The following is a 17,919-nucleotide window of genomic DNA, read 5'->3' on the forward strand; positions in this document are numbered from 1 at the left end:
TACACACTTTGTTGTTTGAAAGAGATTAAAGGAAAAGCAAAAAAAAAAAAAAAAAACACCAAAAAAACGGGATGGCAGTTTCAACAATAAAGGCACATTCAAATAACTTCTTTTCGGATTTTAAGGCTTGCATCCCGCAGTTAAAGCAATTCTAACGAAACAGGGTGAGGATGGGAGGTGGAGAAAGGAAAAGAAATGAATAGAAATAAAAGAGCTTGAAGCAGGAGGACGGGGCAAAGATTGAGCTTCTTTTTCCGAGAGGAATTACTGAAAAATGGAAGAAGGGTTAGGAAAATGACGGGCGTGGGCAGGATAACTCCTTGAATTCAAAATGAATGGTCCGGGCTCCTGGCATTCATCCACCCGGCGTTGATCCGGTGCAGGCGGATGATTTAAGAACCTCCAAGTCTTCGTGTTTTAAATCTCTATTAGGATTCTTCGAGCGCCAGCGTGGGTAGCATAACGGTGGGTTAGTTCTGCAGCTTGCTGGGATCCTCCCGCCCTCGCTCGCCGCCTGCCAGATCCAAGACAGACAGTCCCAGACATCCCGAGACCGCAGAAAGCAGAGAATCGAGCTCAGTGAATGAAATGTGGAAAGCGTGGCTGCGGCAAGAGCCTCAGAAACCTTAATTGGGGTCATTTAGGAGGCTGGAAATGTATCGAGTGCCGCAGGTGGTGGGTGGCACTGGAATTTAATATTCTGGAGCCCCTACTCTGTGCCAGGCAGCGCGCCTAGCGAGCCACACTTACTGTCCAGCTCGGAGAGCTAGGTTAGAAGGATTTTCACAGAGGTTAAACACCTTGCACTTGCCGCTCCTCTGCCTGGAATGCTCTGAGACGAGGGTGGCAGCAACTTTCCCCGGTTTAGGAATCTGCGTAAAAGTCGTCTTCGCTGTGAGACCCTCAGAGGATTCCACAGTCCCCCATTTTACACCCATCACTTTTGAAAGCTCTGTTTAGCAGTCACACCTCAGTGCTCATAGTTTTTCGGCACTTTCTCATGTGTTTATATTTGCATGTGCCCTTCTTTGTTCATGGTCCGTCTCCCAACAGAAGCGTAAGCTCCATGAGAGGAGGAACCTGCTGTGCTATTATCACAGGTGCATGCCCACAGCTGCTCCGGAAGCACACAGTAGGCGCTCAGTAAATGTTAATTTCCTTCTCATCCCTCCACCTGCGGCACTCGATAGGCGTGCAGTCTCCAAACTGAGACCTGGTGATCATGCTAGGATCAAAGGAGGCAGAGGAGCAAGTGCACAATCAAGTCGAGGGGGAGCGCCGGCTTTTTCATTGTAACTGTGATGCTTTCTCTCCCCTCCTCCTCGCACTTGAACTACGTAGAATAAAGAACCACACTCCCCCCCCCCCTCCATGTCCCCCCCTGGGATCCAGCACCAATCTGCATCCCTGCCTCTGGATGTGGGTGGTCACAGCCTCCCGCCGGATCCTACGGGGATTCTGTCCTTCGACATCCGGTGCCTGCAAACCTCCCTTCACCACGTGTTTTCTCGATTCTCCATCCCTTGGCCTCGGTATGAGTTCCGGAAGAAGTCGACTCCGCTCTGCCTGTTCGACGAGAGCCTCCCCTGAAATCTTGTCCTTTAACCAGCCCCTCCCACGCCCCCCTCACTTCTTTCTCCCTCTCTGGCCCGGAAACGCTGCTCCACGAACATCTGAGTGCTTAAACGGCGCTCACAGAGCGCCCTGGGCCGCCGGGAACCACTTTCCTCTTCCAGAGGCAGCTCCCACCTGGCTCTATCTTTCGCACCTGACGGGAACCGGGGTCCCAACTCCCTTGACTGCGTCATGGAATCGGCGCTCCTTCCAGGTGCATCGCCCCGCCTCTTTCCCGTGGGCTACTCCTGATTGCTAGGAGTGTGGGTCACTCTGCCGTCCCTCCCGCCCTCCCCGCGTGGCCCCGCCCCAGGGCCGGCTTAGGCTCCTCCTCCTCGCTCCCGCCCCTCCTTCCCCCTTTGCTAATTGCCTGGCTGCGCGCGCGAAGTTCTGGGCAAAGTACTGGGAACTGGCCGAGCGTTCGCCGCACGCTGGAGACGGGCGGAACAAGGCGAGCTGGGAGCCAGGAGGCCAGTGCGCAGCGCGGGCTCTGACCCCAGCGGCCATCGGCGAGTAGCCATCCCCGCCGCTGTCTGCTGCAGCCGGGGCGGGAACTATCAGCTGTGAGTTGCTGGAGGACCGAAGAAGCCAGGTTTGCTTCCTTCGCGTCTGCGGACAAATCCCGGAGCCGGGCAGCAGGGAAACTAGGCGGCGTCCCCGGCGGCTGAGCGCGCAGGTAAGCACTAGGACGCCAACCCGAATAGTGCTGTGGTGCGGTGGGGACCTGGGCGATGGCGTGGACTCCGAAGGGCTGAGGTTTGGGGGACACAGCCAGTCTTAGCGAGAACCTGGAGACTACCTCCTGTCGCCCGAGGAAGAACTGTTAATGGGGCAGCCCCGAGTCGCCCTCGTGCCGGCATCCCGGGAGTTAGGGGGCTGGGTGCTGCCCACCCTGGAGTGCTGTACTTAGAGGCACAATTTGGTCGGGAATGACGGCGAGAAGACGCCTAGCTTGGGTCCAGGCGCCGGAGGATGCGGCGCCGGGGGGCTGTCCTGGGCAGCCGGGAGACGCGGCGCCGGGGCGGGAGGCACAGGAAACCAGTTTAATTGGGCCGAGCGCGAGGCTGCACCACATCCGCGGGCTGGGACGCGCCGAGCGGGGACACGGGAGACGCAGATCTTGTAGACTCGGGGCTCGCCCGCTTCCCCGCGCCCGTCTTGCTCCGCTTCCCTGCACCCCGGCCGGGGACCGAGGGTCTTTGGCCCTTCGGACTTCCTGAGAAGCGTTTGCAGCTTCTGGAGTCCCTAATGGGCATTGTCGTAGATCGTCCAGCTATTTCTTATACCGGCGCGCGCCGCCCTCTTTCGGTAATGCAATTTGTACTCTCCTTCCTCCGTCTCACAAACTACCAGTCTCCGCCTTAGTCAGGACTCTGAGTTGAGGGAGCTGTGAAGTTGTCACTTTCGATGTGCTTGAGGGTTGCACTGAGGTGCGTCTGAACCGCCGCCACCCCCGCCACCCCACCCCCACACCCTTCCTGACCCATGGAGTTTGAGTACTGGGATGAAGGCATTTAGAAATATTTTAAGCTGCCGTTGCTAAAGAGATCCATCCACAGATAAAGGTGTAGGTCTAACTTCTGATCATCCATACTGTACTCCCAAGCACCATACAAGGTGAAGTCCCAATTCTGGCCCAAGTAGACAAACTTGGTAGGCCTGGGCTAAAATGCACCCAAGCTAAATGACCATCGCCGCCATCAACATGTGGGCACACCACCCTTTTTTGGTATTCCTCATAGCACTCATCTCTCTCTGAAATTGTCTCCTTAGACTGTTTACTGTTTCCCCCACTCTAGAGTGTCCATCACCCCAATCCCAATGTCAGCAACAGTGCCCGACACACAGTAGGTACAAAAGAAATATTTATGGAATGAATGATGAAAACTTCTCTGTAAAATATGAGGAATGGTGATCTCATACTGGTTTTGATTTTCATGTTTATCCTTTTGTTTTTCTATTGGGAAACTGAACGAATACCAATAACTACTAATAATCCAGCACCTACTGAGAGCTGGAAATGTACTAGAAACTTTGTATAGATCACCTCATTAAATATTGCTGTTGTTGTTCAGTTGCTAAGTCATGTCTGTCTCTCTTGAGACCCTATGTACTGTAGCCCACCAGGCTCCTCTGTCCATGGGACTTTCCCGGCAAGAATACTGGCGTGGGTTGCCGTTTCCTTCTCCAGAGGATCTTCCCAGCTCAAGGATCAAACCTGCCTCTCCTGCATTGGCAGGCAGATTCTTTACCGCTGATCCACCGGAGAAGCCCTGTTAAACATTACAATAGCCTTATTAGCCCAGTATTTCTAACCAGATGGGAAACTGAGGCTCCAGCAGGTTAACCAATTTTTCAAGATTATCCTGGCAGAACTAGAATTCCAGCTCATCTTCTCTGTTATGCTGTATTGCTTCCAAGAAACTGAAATGTAATTTCCACTGTTATAGCCAGTAGCCATTTAACTTTATTTATAACAAAAATATTGCTTAGTGAAAAGGAGATTTATTGCATTATCATTACTGAGAGTTAGTTTCAGTAATAGCTAATAGTTATGCTGTAAGTCCAGGATGCCATAGGCTGTTATTTAATCTTCACCATCTTGATGGTAGTGCTGTGAGGTTATCTGCATTTTACAGATGAAGAAACTACAGCCTATATTCGGGAACCTGCCCAGGGTCAATAGAAGATTGCTGAGCTGGATATTTACTAATAGTCTTTCTGACTGTAAATCTTTAGCTCCTTTCACTATACTGAAATGTCTCCTGCTCCCACTATTTAATTAATTAGATGTTAACTCATTATGATAGAGTTCAGTGATGCAACATATTCAAACCACCTGAGGTTGAGCGGTAACCTTTCCACTGTTCAGTGATGCAACATATTCAAACCACCTGAGGTTGAGTGGTAACCTTTCCACTGTCAATAACAAGTGTCTAGTTGTACTATTTTCTGAATTGTTGAGATTCTTACTGCCATTGATTTTTGTGGTTGAATTTATAGTTTGTGGGCCTGGTAGATAGATGGGGCACTTTTCATGGAGGAGAGGAAATTCTCCTTTCACCTAGATTTAAGTTTACTTTCACCTAAATCTAAAGAGAAATCTGAGTTTTACCCACTGTAGTAAGTGAACTCTGAACATAGTAATGATTTCTGCCTCTTAAGGAAAGTACTGAAGACCAACTAGAACCTCTCTTGCCATGTGTAGAATGGAGAGTTGAAACCACTACTAGTTCCAGAAACTTCTGCAGCAAACTTTTAGCAAAATAACTACATTTTGACTCTTTGTTCTCTTGTAAAACTGAGGGCAAGGTGAAGTTAGCTAAGTATGTCATGGTTACCACCTGAAGGGCTAATGGCAAAATAGAGGGCGGGGCAGAATTAGAGATCCCTTTTTTCCTTCTGTTTTATCCTGTTCTAGGGGTAGTATAATGCTTTTCCTTGCATGAAGACCTGGATAATCTGCAGTCTTATTTATACTGTGTGTCTCAGCAGGACTGTACTTTCTTAATTGTTAATTCCATTTCAAGGATACTCCAGGGAGGGCTGGAGAATCCTTCAATCCAGAATGCCCACAGAAATGATAGGGCTGTGGAACACTGAGGATCATGGAGGCTGTCAAGTTGAAGGAGCCTTCAGAATTGATAGTTGTTTGTGGTTTGCTGTGAATTCCTTTCTTGTGTACACCTTATTCATCAGCTTTGAGCCCCCTTCTCTGGAAACATCCGTCTTGACTTCCCAATCAATACTGTTTAGACCATGTTTATGTTCATCTCTCCCTAGTTTATGTCTCTCCTTCCTCTTGTCTTTCACCTCCATTCCTTCCCGTTGCCCCTGCACCATCTTAGCTCAGGGTCTTAGGGACTTCTCTACTCTGTCCTAATATTGCTTTCAGGCAGGTTTACCTCCCTCAGTCCTGCCTTCATATCATAGTCAGGTAAATTGTTTAGATCCTGTCATTACATTGCTAAAAATTATTGAGTGGCTTATGTAGTTAATAATTATAACATTAATAACAGCAGTGGTAGCTGCTGATCTTTTTGTGCCAGGTATTGGCTTGAATACTGTGCATGAATTAAACTGTTTAATCCTCAGAGCAACACCAAAGCAGGCCCTGTTATTATATCCCCAATCTCCAAATGAGACTAGGAAAAGTTAAGTTTCCAACTACTTTACAACTAATACAAGGTGCAACTGTATTAGTTGTGAAGTAACCCCAGATCCTTTCTCTCTCTCCATCTAAGGTAGACCCTTTAGCCTAAAGTCAGGATCCAGCAGCCTGGGCTCAGTGTCTGTCTCCACCCCTATTCCCCAGCCCTGTGTACTAGCAGCCTGAACTGTATTCAGCAACAGAGCATTTTGCCTTTGCCCTTACACTCCTGTTGCCTAGAAAGCTCTTTCATTGTCTCTCCCTGTGAAACCCCAAGTGTTTCAAGGCTTATTTCATAAACCAGTTCTGCCAGAATCATCTCTCTGAAATTTGTCTCTCACAGCATTAAAACATACACACACACACACCCCTCTCTCTCTCTCTCTCTCACACACACATACACACACGCGCGCGCGCGCCGTCTTCAGCACTTTCTTTCATACTCACCCTCCACATTCTTTCACCCCAGTGCCTTGTGGGCCTAGTTATCTATTTAAATGTATAGCCTCCCTTACTGGATTGCAAATGCCTTGAAGGCAAGACTGGTATAATTCCTTCCTTTCCTGTTCCTCACATCACTAAACCTGATATCCTATCCCAAGGAGGTGTGCAATTAAAAAGAAAAGATTGTATTTGGTTATATTCTGTAGATCGGCCGGTAGAGAATCTGCCTGCAATGCAGGAGACCTGGGTTTGATCCTTGGGTCAGGAAGAGCCCCTGGAGAAAGGAATGGCTACCCACTCCAGTGGGCTTCCCTTGTGGCTCAGCTGGTAAAGAATCGCCTGCAATGCGGGAGACCTGGGTTCAATCCCTGAGTTAGGAAGATCCCCATAGAGAAGGGAAAGGCTACCCACTCCAGTATTCTGGCCTGGAGAATTCCATGGAATGTATAGTCCATGGGGTCACAAAGACTCGGACACAACTGAGAGACTGTCACTCTTCACCCACTCCAGTATTTTTGTTTTGAGAATTCCATGGACAGAGGAGCCTGGTAAGCTACAGTCCATGGGGTCACAAAGAGTTGGATAGAACTGAGCAACTAACACTTGCACATATTCTGTGAAAAAAGTAATTGGAATGTGGCATTTTGTTTCCTACTTTTTGATCCACAATACTATAATATTTCATCAATTTATGATGAAGCAATGAAAATCCTAATTATTGAAATCTATGATAAGCATCTGTTCTGGTTTTCACCTTGCAAGTATTACAAGGAAATCTCAAACCCTCAAATCTAAACAAGACATTGTCTGTAGGATAAATATACACTAAATATGCACTTGCATCATATATGTACCACCTTTTCATATATATGTAAAATTGTGTTAAAAATGTATTGAAACTGTTAGGGAATTGAAACCAAATTTTTGTCAGTGTCTTACTGATCAATGAATATTTCTCACATTTAAACCTGGTTTGTCAGGTCTTGTATGAATAACCTCCGGCTCATCGCTCATTGCTTGGCTCTGTGTGTCCAGTCACACTGAAGTAAATGCAGCTCCCTTCCTGAGTCCCAGAAGCCACGCATCGTGTGCTCTGGCCTCCCAGTTTCCACATAAATATCTGTTCTCATTATGATGCGTTCCTCCTCACCCTGTTCACCTGGCTAATTCCCACAATCCGTTACATTTCAGCCATGAATGTCACTTGTAGGAAGCCTCCCTCTACTCCCTTCATGTTGAAACTGGAAAACACACTTGGCACTCTGCCTGCCTGTTGATGAGGAAGCAGTTATCATACCATTTTGTAACTGTTAGTCTCTTTGACTGACTCTTCCATGAAACCACTGACCAAACCACTCATTTGGCTTAAATTAGAATCACGTAGGGATCTTTTGTTGAGTATGAGGGCTACTCCATTCTTCTAAGGGATTCTTGCCCACAGTAATAGATATAGTGGTCATCTGAGTTAAATTCGCCCATTCCACTCCGTTTTAGTTCGCTGATTCCTAAAATGTCGATGTTCACTCTTGCCATCTCCTGTTTGACCACTTCTAATTTACCTTGATTCATGGACCTAACATTCCAGGTTCCTATGCAATATTGCTCTTTACAGCATCGGACCTTGCTTCCATCACCAGTCACACCCACAGCTGGGCGTTGTTTTCACTTTGGCTTCGTCTCTTCATTCTTTCTGGAGTTATTTCTCCACTCTTCTCCAGTAGCATATTGGGCACCTACTGACCTGGGGAGTTCATCTTTCAATGTCATAACCTTTTGCTTTTTCATACTGTTCATGGGGATCTCAAGGCAGGAAGACTGAAGTGGTTTGCCATTCCCTTCTCCAGTGTAGGGATCTTAAAAAATTTGTCCCTCCCCAGGCCCTACTCCCAAGTTTCTGAATCAAATGGCTTGAGATAAGGAGGCTTGGTCACTTTTTTTTTTTTTAAGTTTTCTCATTCTGTATTATAGCTGGATAGTATTCCCTTGTGTGACTATAATATACAACTTACTTGATTCAATTAAGTTTTTTAATGACTTTATTGAGATATAATTAGTATTTCATATAATTCATCCATTTAAAGTATACAATTCAGTGGCTTAATTTAAAAAAAATGTTTACTTTTTGGCTGTGCCACATGGCATATGAGATCTTAATTCCCTGACCAGAGATCAAACTTGTGTACCCTGCATTGGAAGCACGTATTCTTAACCACTGGACCACCAGGAAAATCCCCAGTGGTTTTTAGTATATTCACAGTTGTACAACCATGACTTCATAATTCACTTTAGAACATTTCACCATCCCCAAAAGAAACTGTACCAATTAGCAGTTTCCCCCCTCACTTCCCAACCACTAATCTATTTGATGCCTGTATGGATTTGCCTCTTCTGGACATTTCATGAAAATGGCATCGTTCAACATGTGGCCTTTTGTGTCTGGCTTCTTTCACTTAGCATGTTATTGTCAAGGTTTATCCCTGTTGTAGCATGAGTCAGTGCTTCATTCCTTTTTATTGCCTAATAACACCCCATTGTTTGTATAGACCACACTTTATCCGTTTGCCATTTGGAACTGGAATTTTTTTAAATCTTCCCCAAACAAACCAAATGTGCAGGCAAGCGTTAAACCGGAAGTTCCTTTGAGTCTTGTTCATTGTTGTGTCTTGGGGCTAGAACAGCACCTGGCACAAGATAGATGAGTAATAAATCATCTGAATGAATAAAACACTTTTTTTTTTTTGAATAAAACATTTTACTAAAAGTATAACTTCTGTTATGCTGATGTCATAAAAAAAAATTGTCATTAAAAAGAGGTCCTCATAGTTGATTATTTAGACCCTGATTTGAACAAATTCATTGTTAGAAAATATTAGGTAATCAAGGAAATTTGGACATGGATGAAATAGTCCTGTTTTTAGAATTTGCTTTAAAATATCTCAAGGGTGGGGAGGGAGTATAGAGGAAACAAGGCTGTATGTGAGTTAACTGAAGTGAGGTGGTGAGTTCTTGATGCTGTTCCCTATATCTGCTGTCCCTGGGGCAGCTATTGTCCACATTTGGCTGTGGTGCACTTGAAATGTAGCTAATCCTTAGTGAGATGTACTGTAGGTATGAAATATACATTGTTTTGAAGACTTAGTATGAAAAAAATGTGAAAGTATCTCAATAATTTTGTATTATTAACATATTAACATGTTGAAATGGTAATATTTTGGATATATTATAATAATATATAATTTAAACTAATTTTACTATTTCTTTTTACTCTTTTTAATTTGCTACTTGAATTAAAATTGCATATATGGCTCATATTACATTTTTCTCTTACAGTGTTGTTTGAAGTAAGTCTAGCTCCTTGCTTGAATCCCAAGGGCCAATAAAGCTGTCATTAAAAAGTAACTGAATAAAGTATGTTGTATATTATATTCACACAGTGGAATACTAGCCAGCTATAACACAGAATGAGAAAACTTAAAAAAAAAAAGTGACCAACTCTCCTTATCTCAAGCCATTTGATTCAAAAACTTTGGGAGTGGGGCCTAGGGAGGTACAAATTTTTTAAAATCTCTAGGTGATTCTAATTTAAGCCAAATGAGAATTTGACATTTTTCATATCACGTTAAATTGAGGACTCCCAAATTTTTAAAAAGTCTGGAGCAAAATATTTTTGATAAAAGACTCCTCTTATGTGAAGATTGGGAAATATCAATTTGTTCAAAGATGATTCTTTGTAGAAGGTTATAGCAGGCAGGCTGTAGCCTTCCAATATCATTCCTGAGTTTGCTTCATCTATGTGAAAATCTAAAAATTCTTTTGTAATAAATGGGATAGCAACATGAAGCCATAGAATAATTGCTCCTTTAGTTACTTGCCTGATTGTTTTGAAGTTGATGAATTATTTCCTTCATCTTAGAAAAATACAGAAAATAGAGTAGTAATTTCATTGTTCTTAGTCATACTGTTTATACCCTGAAATTGAATTTTCCCTGTACTGTATAATCACTCTGCCTAAATTTGTTTGGGAGCCAAAATGTGATTGTTTCTAGACTTCTTAAAACCCCTGAAAGAGTGGAAAATGATTCTTAAATAATAATAATAACATGTGGGTTTAAAGATAATTAAAACAAATTGCTTTCATATAAAATTTCTTCAGATGAGCATTCTGTCACTGTCTACGTATCTGTATTTACTCAGAGAAGCATAGCTGAGGTAATAAACCCAGCTCTCTGAGTGGGTATAGCCTAGACAGATGACCCCAGAGGATATTCATCCTCACCTGTGATTTCTGAGGTCTGGAGACAGTGGACTTGAACTGAAAAATAGCTTGAATTTAAAGGAGAACAGAATTAAATTGCAATGAGCAACCCAACAAGAGATCATCAGAGGGACCTGTGCCTCCCAATATAAAATCAAGTTTATTCTTTTGTTTATTCTCTATAGTTAAAATATCATAGTCCGTTTTCTTAGTGTTGTGTGAGTCAGATGCTTTGCAGTATAGCATTTCTCCACTTGTGTATTAAGAGATAGTACTATGAAAGATTCCCATGTTTCTTTTCTATTTTGATATCAAATGCCATTGTACAAGAGTTTTAAAGTTATACTTTGTCTTATAAAACAAAAAGACCTCATCCAGTCGTTTGTGGTGGGCAGTGATCTGAAATGTTTAGAAGCAAAAGCTAAATAATATATTTTTTTAACGTGACAAACATGATTAAACTTGAAGTAAATGGCTCCCTAGAATGAAAGCATGCAGTATGATTTTTTTCGATGAATGAGTATTTGTTGTATACCCACTGTATGCCGGGCACCAGGCTGGATACCTGGCATTCAGGTACCTTCAAGGAGGTATCTCCCTTCAAGGAGATAATAAACAGTCACAGAGAATTTGTTCATTATAGTGAGGATCTTTGGCTCCAAGGGAATGAGTTTGGATTTTAATTGGCAACCTGGAGAGAGAAGTTCTATTTTTTTGGTGTGTCATGACTTGGGCTGCTAATGGTAGCAGGAGGAGAAGAGGGAATCCTGGGTATGGGGGTGACAGTATAAAGTCCTGCCCTTTCTGTGTCTTTCTGCCAATTGCAGGAGGCCAGGTGGAACTGAATAGGAGGAGGGGCTTAACTCCTCTTGCAAGGTTTTGAATTGTTCTCTGTGATGATACACACAAGTGTGCTTATTTGTTACTGGGAACTGAATCCAAAGTTGAGTTTTCACCACCTTTGTAACTGAAATTGTATGAAAGCTAACAACCTGTTCTCCAGCATTACCACGAAAGTAGCTTAAAGTGACTTGCTGGCTCCAGTTCAGGTATAGTTTTGTGGTCTAGCATCTGAGATGAAGTGGACAAGGGGTGCTTGAAGGCCTCAAAGAATGTAGGGAAGACCCAGTTGGGTTTTTCTTATGGACTCAGAGCTACTTCAAGCCGATTTCTTTATAGAATCAACTAAAGTGTCCTTTGGAGCTTGTTGGGAGTCTTTAGGGAATGGGGAACCATCTTGACTTTGAAGGGTTGATGATAATTGCAAAGAACAGTAATAACAGCGATGGTAGCCAGTAGCTGTGGCATACTTACTGTGTGCCAGGTTAAGTGCTGTACTTACACTCCCTCATTAGATCTTCTCATAATTTATGAAGGGGCTCTCAGTGTAACAGTTTACCAACAGCCAAACAGAGGCTGGGGAGCAATCATTTGCTCTTTGATTGTCCAACATCCCTTTACCCTTTCTGATTTCCACTTGAGGACTCACTTTTTGCCTGAGGGTCTAGAATGAGGGGCCCCATTCTCCTCAGCTGTGGGTAGCCCTAGGAGTCAGATATCTCTTACCGGAATCTGGGTTCAGTGCCAAGGGTCACAGAGACTCTGCTGCCAAGGGCAACTCCTGACCCGACCATTCTTATCTGCCTGGCATTGTAGTCTGGCTTCAGGACCCATGAAGCTGTGCCAGTGCCTGTCCCTCCACCCACCCCCCCTTACTTCCTGAAACTATTTTCCCAGTACATTTTTTGTTTGTTTCAGTTGCCAGAATATTTTCTCTTCTACTCCAAGAACCTGTGACCGTCACAAGCCTAGAGGGGCTTAAGTCATTTACCCATGGCCACAAAGGGACCAAGTGGCAGCACTGGGGTGCATTTGGATCACTGACCAGAGGGCCCCTTGCTGTGGTGGAGATCACAGGGGTGGGAGATGGAGAATCAGAAGATGAATCCAGTCCCAGTAGTGCCTCTCTGGCCTTGGGCGGATCACTGCCTTCTTATACAGAACTGGATGGACAAGATGAATTCTGCACCTGTCTAAAGGACACCCAGCTCCAGAGGATTTCCTCCTCCGTGAGATTTTTGGATGTGTGACTGTGTTCACCTTTTCAAAGGCTTGCAATATGAGATTTGAGGTGCAGTCTTAGGCAGCGGTTTTCAAAATGTGGTTCCACGAGTTGCCAAATCAGCATCACCTGGGTGCATGTTAGAAACAGAAATTCTTGGCCCCACCCTAGACCTTTTGAATCAGAAACTGAGAGGAGGGCCCAGCAATCTGCTTTTTACAAACTCTTCCATTGATTCTGATGTTCGCTAAAGTTTGAGAACCACTAGGCTAAGACATTCTCATTTTATTGAAAACTACTATGTATAATAATTGATTAGCCTTAGCCCCTGCTCTTAAGGAATGTTTGTGGGGGAGAGTTATAAACACAGAATGTGAAAGACAAGGAGAGGTGTAACACTCGCTGTAAACAAGATGTTGAGATGTGGTTTGAGCCCAGAGAGGCCATAGGAGATGCTTCTGCAGGGAAGGGGGCATCTGAACCAAGCCTTGAAGGATGTGTAGGATTGAGACAAAGGAATGCTAGATGGGAAAGACACTCCAGGCAGAAAATGCAGGATGAGCCAAGGTGTAGCAATTTTTTTTAAGAAACTGAAGTATAGTTTATTTATAGTATTATGTTAGTTTCAAGTGTACAACATGATGATCCAGTCTTTTTATAGATTATACTCCTTTTAAAGTTATTACAAAATAATGGCTATAATTCTCTGTGCTGTACAATATACGCTTGTTGCTTATCTATTTTATACATAGTAGCTTGTCCATCTTAATCCCATACCCATATCTTGCCCCTCCCTGCTTCCATCTCCCCACTAATATCAACTAGTTTGTTTTCTGTATCTGTGAGTGTTTCTGTTTTGCTATATACATTCACTTTTTTCAGTCGAAGTGTAGCATTTTAAGGAATGGTGAACCCTCCAGTTTGATCAGAAGGACTGTTTTAAATGGGGAAAGTGAATGAACATGAGAATGGAGAGGTATGTTGGGGCCCAAATGGAGTGGACACCGAATCCTGTAGTAAGGATTTGGACTTCATTCTGTGGACAGTCAACAAGGAGGTGATGTGGTGGGAGCTATTTTAGAGAAAAATCCTAGTGGTGATACAGATGATCAGAGGCTGGGAGTGCAAGCACGATGAGACCCGAAATAGGTTGGTCACAGTAGGAGAAGAAAGGACAGACAACACAGAAGTATTGGCAAGTTAGAATGACAGCTCCTGGAAATAGGGGATTAAGGACCAGGGTTGAGGGAGAAGGCAAAGATGATTCTATGTGAGATAATAAATGGTGTTGGTACAATCAGGTGAAAAATAAAGTTGGAGCCTTACATCACTCCTTCCATCAAAAATAAATTCCAGGTAGATCAAACTTTAACATTAAAACAACTAGGAAAAAAATAGAATATGATTTTAATAATGAGATAGAAAAGCTCTTCAAGATAGGACACAAAATCCAGAAGCTATAAAACAAAAGATTGATTCTCTTGACTACATGTGATTTTTGCAGAGCATTTTTTTTAACTGTCAGAAGGCAATTAATTTGGAAAATAATTGCAATTCATGTCACAAAGATCTAATTCCATTAATATATAAAGAATTACAATAAAAGAAAGGACAGTTGCTCTAGAGGCAAAAAATTTGAACAAATGATTTAGAAACCTGCCTACAAATGACTCTTAAGTATGTGAAAACTTCAACCTTACTCATAAGAAGAGAAACAAGATGCTATTTTTTAACCTATCAGACTAGCAAATGTAAAAAAAAAAAGTGGTAACACTGTTGCCAGAGGTTTGAGGAAACAAGTATTTATGATGGATGGAAGAAGTGTAAATTGTTCCAAGCTCTGTGTGGAGCCCTTGGAGGTATCTTATCAAAACTGCAAACACATGCACCCTTTAAATCAGCCATAACAGTTCTGTGAATTTAATCCTACTGATAAGTAAATGTGCACAATGATGTACATGCAAAGTTATTTATTGCAACACTGTTTGAATAAAAAGATTGCAAATAACCTAATTGTTCATTAGTAGGAACTGGTTAATGAATAATGGAGCAGTTAAAAATGAGGCAGCTCTACATCTACCGATTTGTAACAATCTCAAGGGTATTGTTAAGTTAAAAAAAAAGGCCAAGTGTAGAATACATAGGTTTGTGACTTACATATAATATATTCCAAAGTATGTATGGAATAATTCCATGTGAGTAAAAATATATTCACACCTAATATATATGTTATATTTTATGTACATAAACATGTACATATTTATGCATATGTACACATATTCATAAAGGGGAGTGGAGGAAGGGTGGGCTGAAGCCAGCTGGCACCAGCTTGTGAGAACCAATTTGTGTATATCTCTCCCCAACTCCTTGGTCAGTGACTTTGCAGTGTTCAGTGGTCCTTTGAAACTGGCCAAGGTAGGAGTATTTACAGTATGGAAGTCGGCAAAGGAACCAAATCAGGGTTTTCATTTGTTTTTGTTTTTCTAGAGAGCTGGTTGATAAACATTTGCTAGTACCCTCTGTGTATCATGGATATAAAATATCTCTTGAAGGCTAAACAAGAAGTGGGTAACATCAGATTCTCCAAGGAACGGAGATGGGAGATAAAAGGACAGATGTGAGATTTGAATTGCATCTTTGAAATTTTGTTCCAGGTAAAGGAGTTACTTATTCTGCAGTAAACATATGAAACAAGCCAAAAACTAACTGTAGAGTTTCAGGCCTATGTGACTATTATTTAAGGCACCATTGACTACTATGGAAGAATATAAATGAATAGGTCTTAGGGCAAAAGGATGCTTTTGGTTTTAAACATGCTGAGGTTAAAGTATATGGGTGATATCAGTGATGCTCAGCAGATAACTCAGAAGAGAGGGCAAAACTGAGGATCACTCCTGGGAGTCAGCAGTTTAGTTGAAATTAGGACAGTTGAGGTTTCTAAGGGAGGCCCAACCTGTCCAGTGTTTTGGGCAGGTCCCAGGAGAGGAAGGGGGATGCATGTGATACTTTGAGGAATGTCAAACAGGAGGTAGGTAGTCACAAAAGTCGGAGGACCTTATAATGATATTCATAGCAGATTTCTTTAATGGATTGTCTATAAAAAGTGAACCAATATGCTCAATCCTTTTTGAGAAAAAATAACTTGATATAATTCTTCTAACCACTCCATGGGGGTGGGTATTATTTCCAAGATTGCTTGTGAATAGGGGAGAGGGATAATTCCAAAGAATAAACCAGGAGAGAGCTCCTGGGAGGGATGTTAATAGAGCATACCTTGGAGACCTTTTAATGTGGAAAGATTTTTAAGGTCGGATGGAGGGAGAGGTGGGCAGTTGCAGACCCACCGAAAGTGTGTGAGCTACGGAATGTACTTTATCAGTGTGACTGGTGGTCACATACAACAACCAAATGTTGTATTCCACTGTGCGTTCAATGGTGGGGAGGATAGGAGCCAGGGAGAATTCCCATCAAACTTTGAGACAGATCAGGGAGATGGCCTGTGAGTACAGGGTGTCGGCCCAGGAACTGTGACGTCTAGTGCCACTTCACTCTCAGTTAGTTTTCTGACTCAGGCTGCGTTTGCCTCTGTGGTGGTGTATCGCTTATCTTTTTTTTAATCTTTCAATAAATTATGGGATGGAGGCTGTATTTTCCAGATGACTGTGATTGCGGAATAAGGTAAGTGGAGGTTAATGAAGGAATGATTATTTGTTGACATGTATTTTGGGGCTTCCCTTGTAGCTCAAATGGTAAAGAATCTGCCTGCAATGCAGGAGACCCCGGGTTTGATTCCTGGGTCAGGAAGATCCCCTGGAGAATGGAATGGCAACTCACTCCAGTATTCTTTCCTGGAGAATTCCATGGACAGAGGAATCTTCCGGGTTATAGTCCATGGGGTTGCAAAGAGTCGGACACTACTGAGCAACGAACACATATATTTTTATGTATACAGTTTATTTATGATGTGCTAAGAATGAATATTCCTGTCTCACAAGACACATACGAATCCTGCCTCTGTTATTTAGAGAGACACTGTGTTTGTTTCAGTAGTTCTTTTACCTTGTACGTGTACAAACGGTATACAACTTCCACCCTAATTCGGTTTTCAACTCAGTCAGTGTTATCTTGTTTGTTATATGTTTGTCATTAGAGATAATACCAATAATGAGGTGTCAGGAAAAGGAAAACAGTTGTGGCCTAAACACGTATGCAGGTCAGGAAGCAACAGTTAGAACTGGACATGGAACAACAGACTGGTTCCAAATAGGAAAAGGAGTATGTCAAGGCTGTATATTGTCACCCTGCTTATTTAACTTATATGCAGAGTACATCATGAGAAACGCTGGGCTGGAAGAAACACAAGCTGGAATCAAGATTGCCGGGAGAAATATCAATAACCTCAGATATGCAGATTATACCACCCATATGGCAAAAAGCAAAGAAGAACTAAAGCCCCTTAATGAAAGTGAAAGAGGAGAGTGAAAAAGTTGGCTTGAAGCTCAACATTTCAGAAAACTAAAATCATGGCATCTGGTCCCATCACTTCATGACAGAGAGATGGGCAAACAGTGGAAACAGTGTCAGACTTTATTTTTTTGGGCTCCAAAATCACTGCAGATGGTGATTGCAGCCATGAAATTAAAAGACGCTTACTCCTTGGAAGGAAAGTTATGACCAACCTAGACAGCATATTAAAAAGCAGAGACATTACTTTGCCAACAAAGGTCCATCTAGTCAAAGCTATGGTTTTTCCAGTAGTCATGTATGGATGTGAGAGTTGGACTCTAAAGAAAGCTGAACACCGAAGAATTGCTGCTTTTGAACTGTGGTGTTGGAGAAGACTCTTGAGAGTCCCTTGGACTGCAAGGAGATCCAACCAGTCCATCCTAAAGGAGATCAGTCCTGGGTGTTCATTGGAAGGACTGATGTTGAAGCTGAAACTCCAATACTTTGGCCACCTGATGCGAAGAGCTGACTCATTTGAAAAGATGCTGATGCTGGGAAAGATTGAGGACAGGAGGAGAAGGGGACAACAGAAGATGAGATAGTTGGATGGCATCATCAACTCGATGGCCATGGGTTTGGGTGGACTTCAGGAGTTGGTGATGGACAGGGAGGCCTGGCGTGCTGCGATTCATAGGGTCGCAAAGAGTCGGACATGACTGAGCAACTGAACTGAACTGAAAACATGGTTCAGAAAAAAGACTGCATGGACTTCATGACAGCCTGCTAATGCACCATACTCCTCACTTGTAATTCCTGTTTCTCTAGGCTTTGATCTCATGGCCAACATAGCATTCCAATTTGCTTGTTACTTTCCATTCTGCATCATTTGTTCCCTGATGAAGGGCTGAGAAGCCTCTTTTGTTCTCTGGCATCAAAAGGTGTAATTTT

The 17,919-nt window shown here is 43.1% G+C and overlaps 1 protein-coding gene across 7 annotated transcripts in view; it reads left to right on the plus strand.

Moving 5' to 3' along the window:
• Window positions 1-1,470: 1,470 nt before the first annotated feature.
• OSBPL3 (oxysterol binding protein like 3) overlaps window positions 1,471-17,919 on the plus strand; it is a 196,902-nt gene continuing 180,453 nt past the window's right edge. For 5 of the 7 annotated variants that reach the window (XM_081533859.1, XM_081533861.1, XM_081533865.1 and 2 more), the window contains exon 1: window positions 1,471-2,290. The gene's annotated coding sequence lies outside the window, so the exon portion shown is untranslated. The remainder of the gene's footprint in view (window positions 2,291-17,919) is intronic. The other 2 variants (XM_081533860.1, XM_081533864.1) reach the window with 1 other exon arrangement.

This window comes from Giraffa tippelskirchi, chromosome 10, assembly GCF_054371585.1.
Source record: "Giraffa tippelskirchi isolate mGirTip1 chromosome 10, T2T-mGirTip1v1.2.pri, whole genome shotgun sequence".
In the NCBI taxonomy this organism is placed as follows: Eukaryota; Metazoa; Chordata; class Mammalia; order Artiodactyla; family Giraffidae; genus Giraffa; species Giraffa tippelskirchi.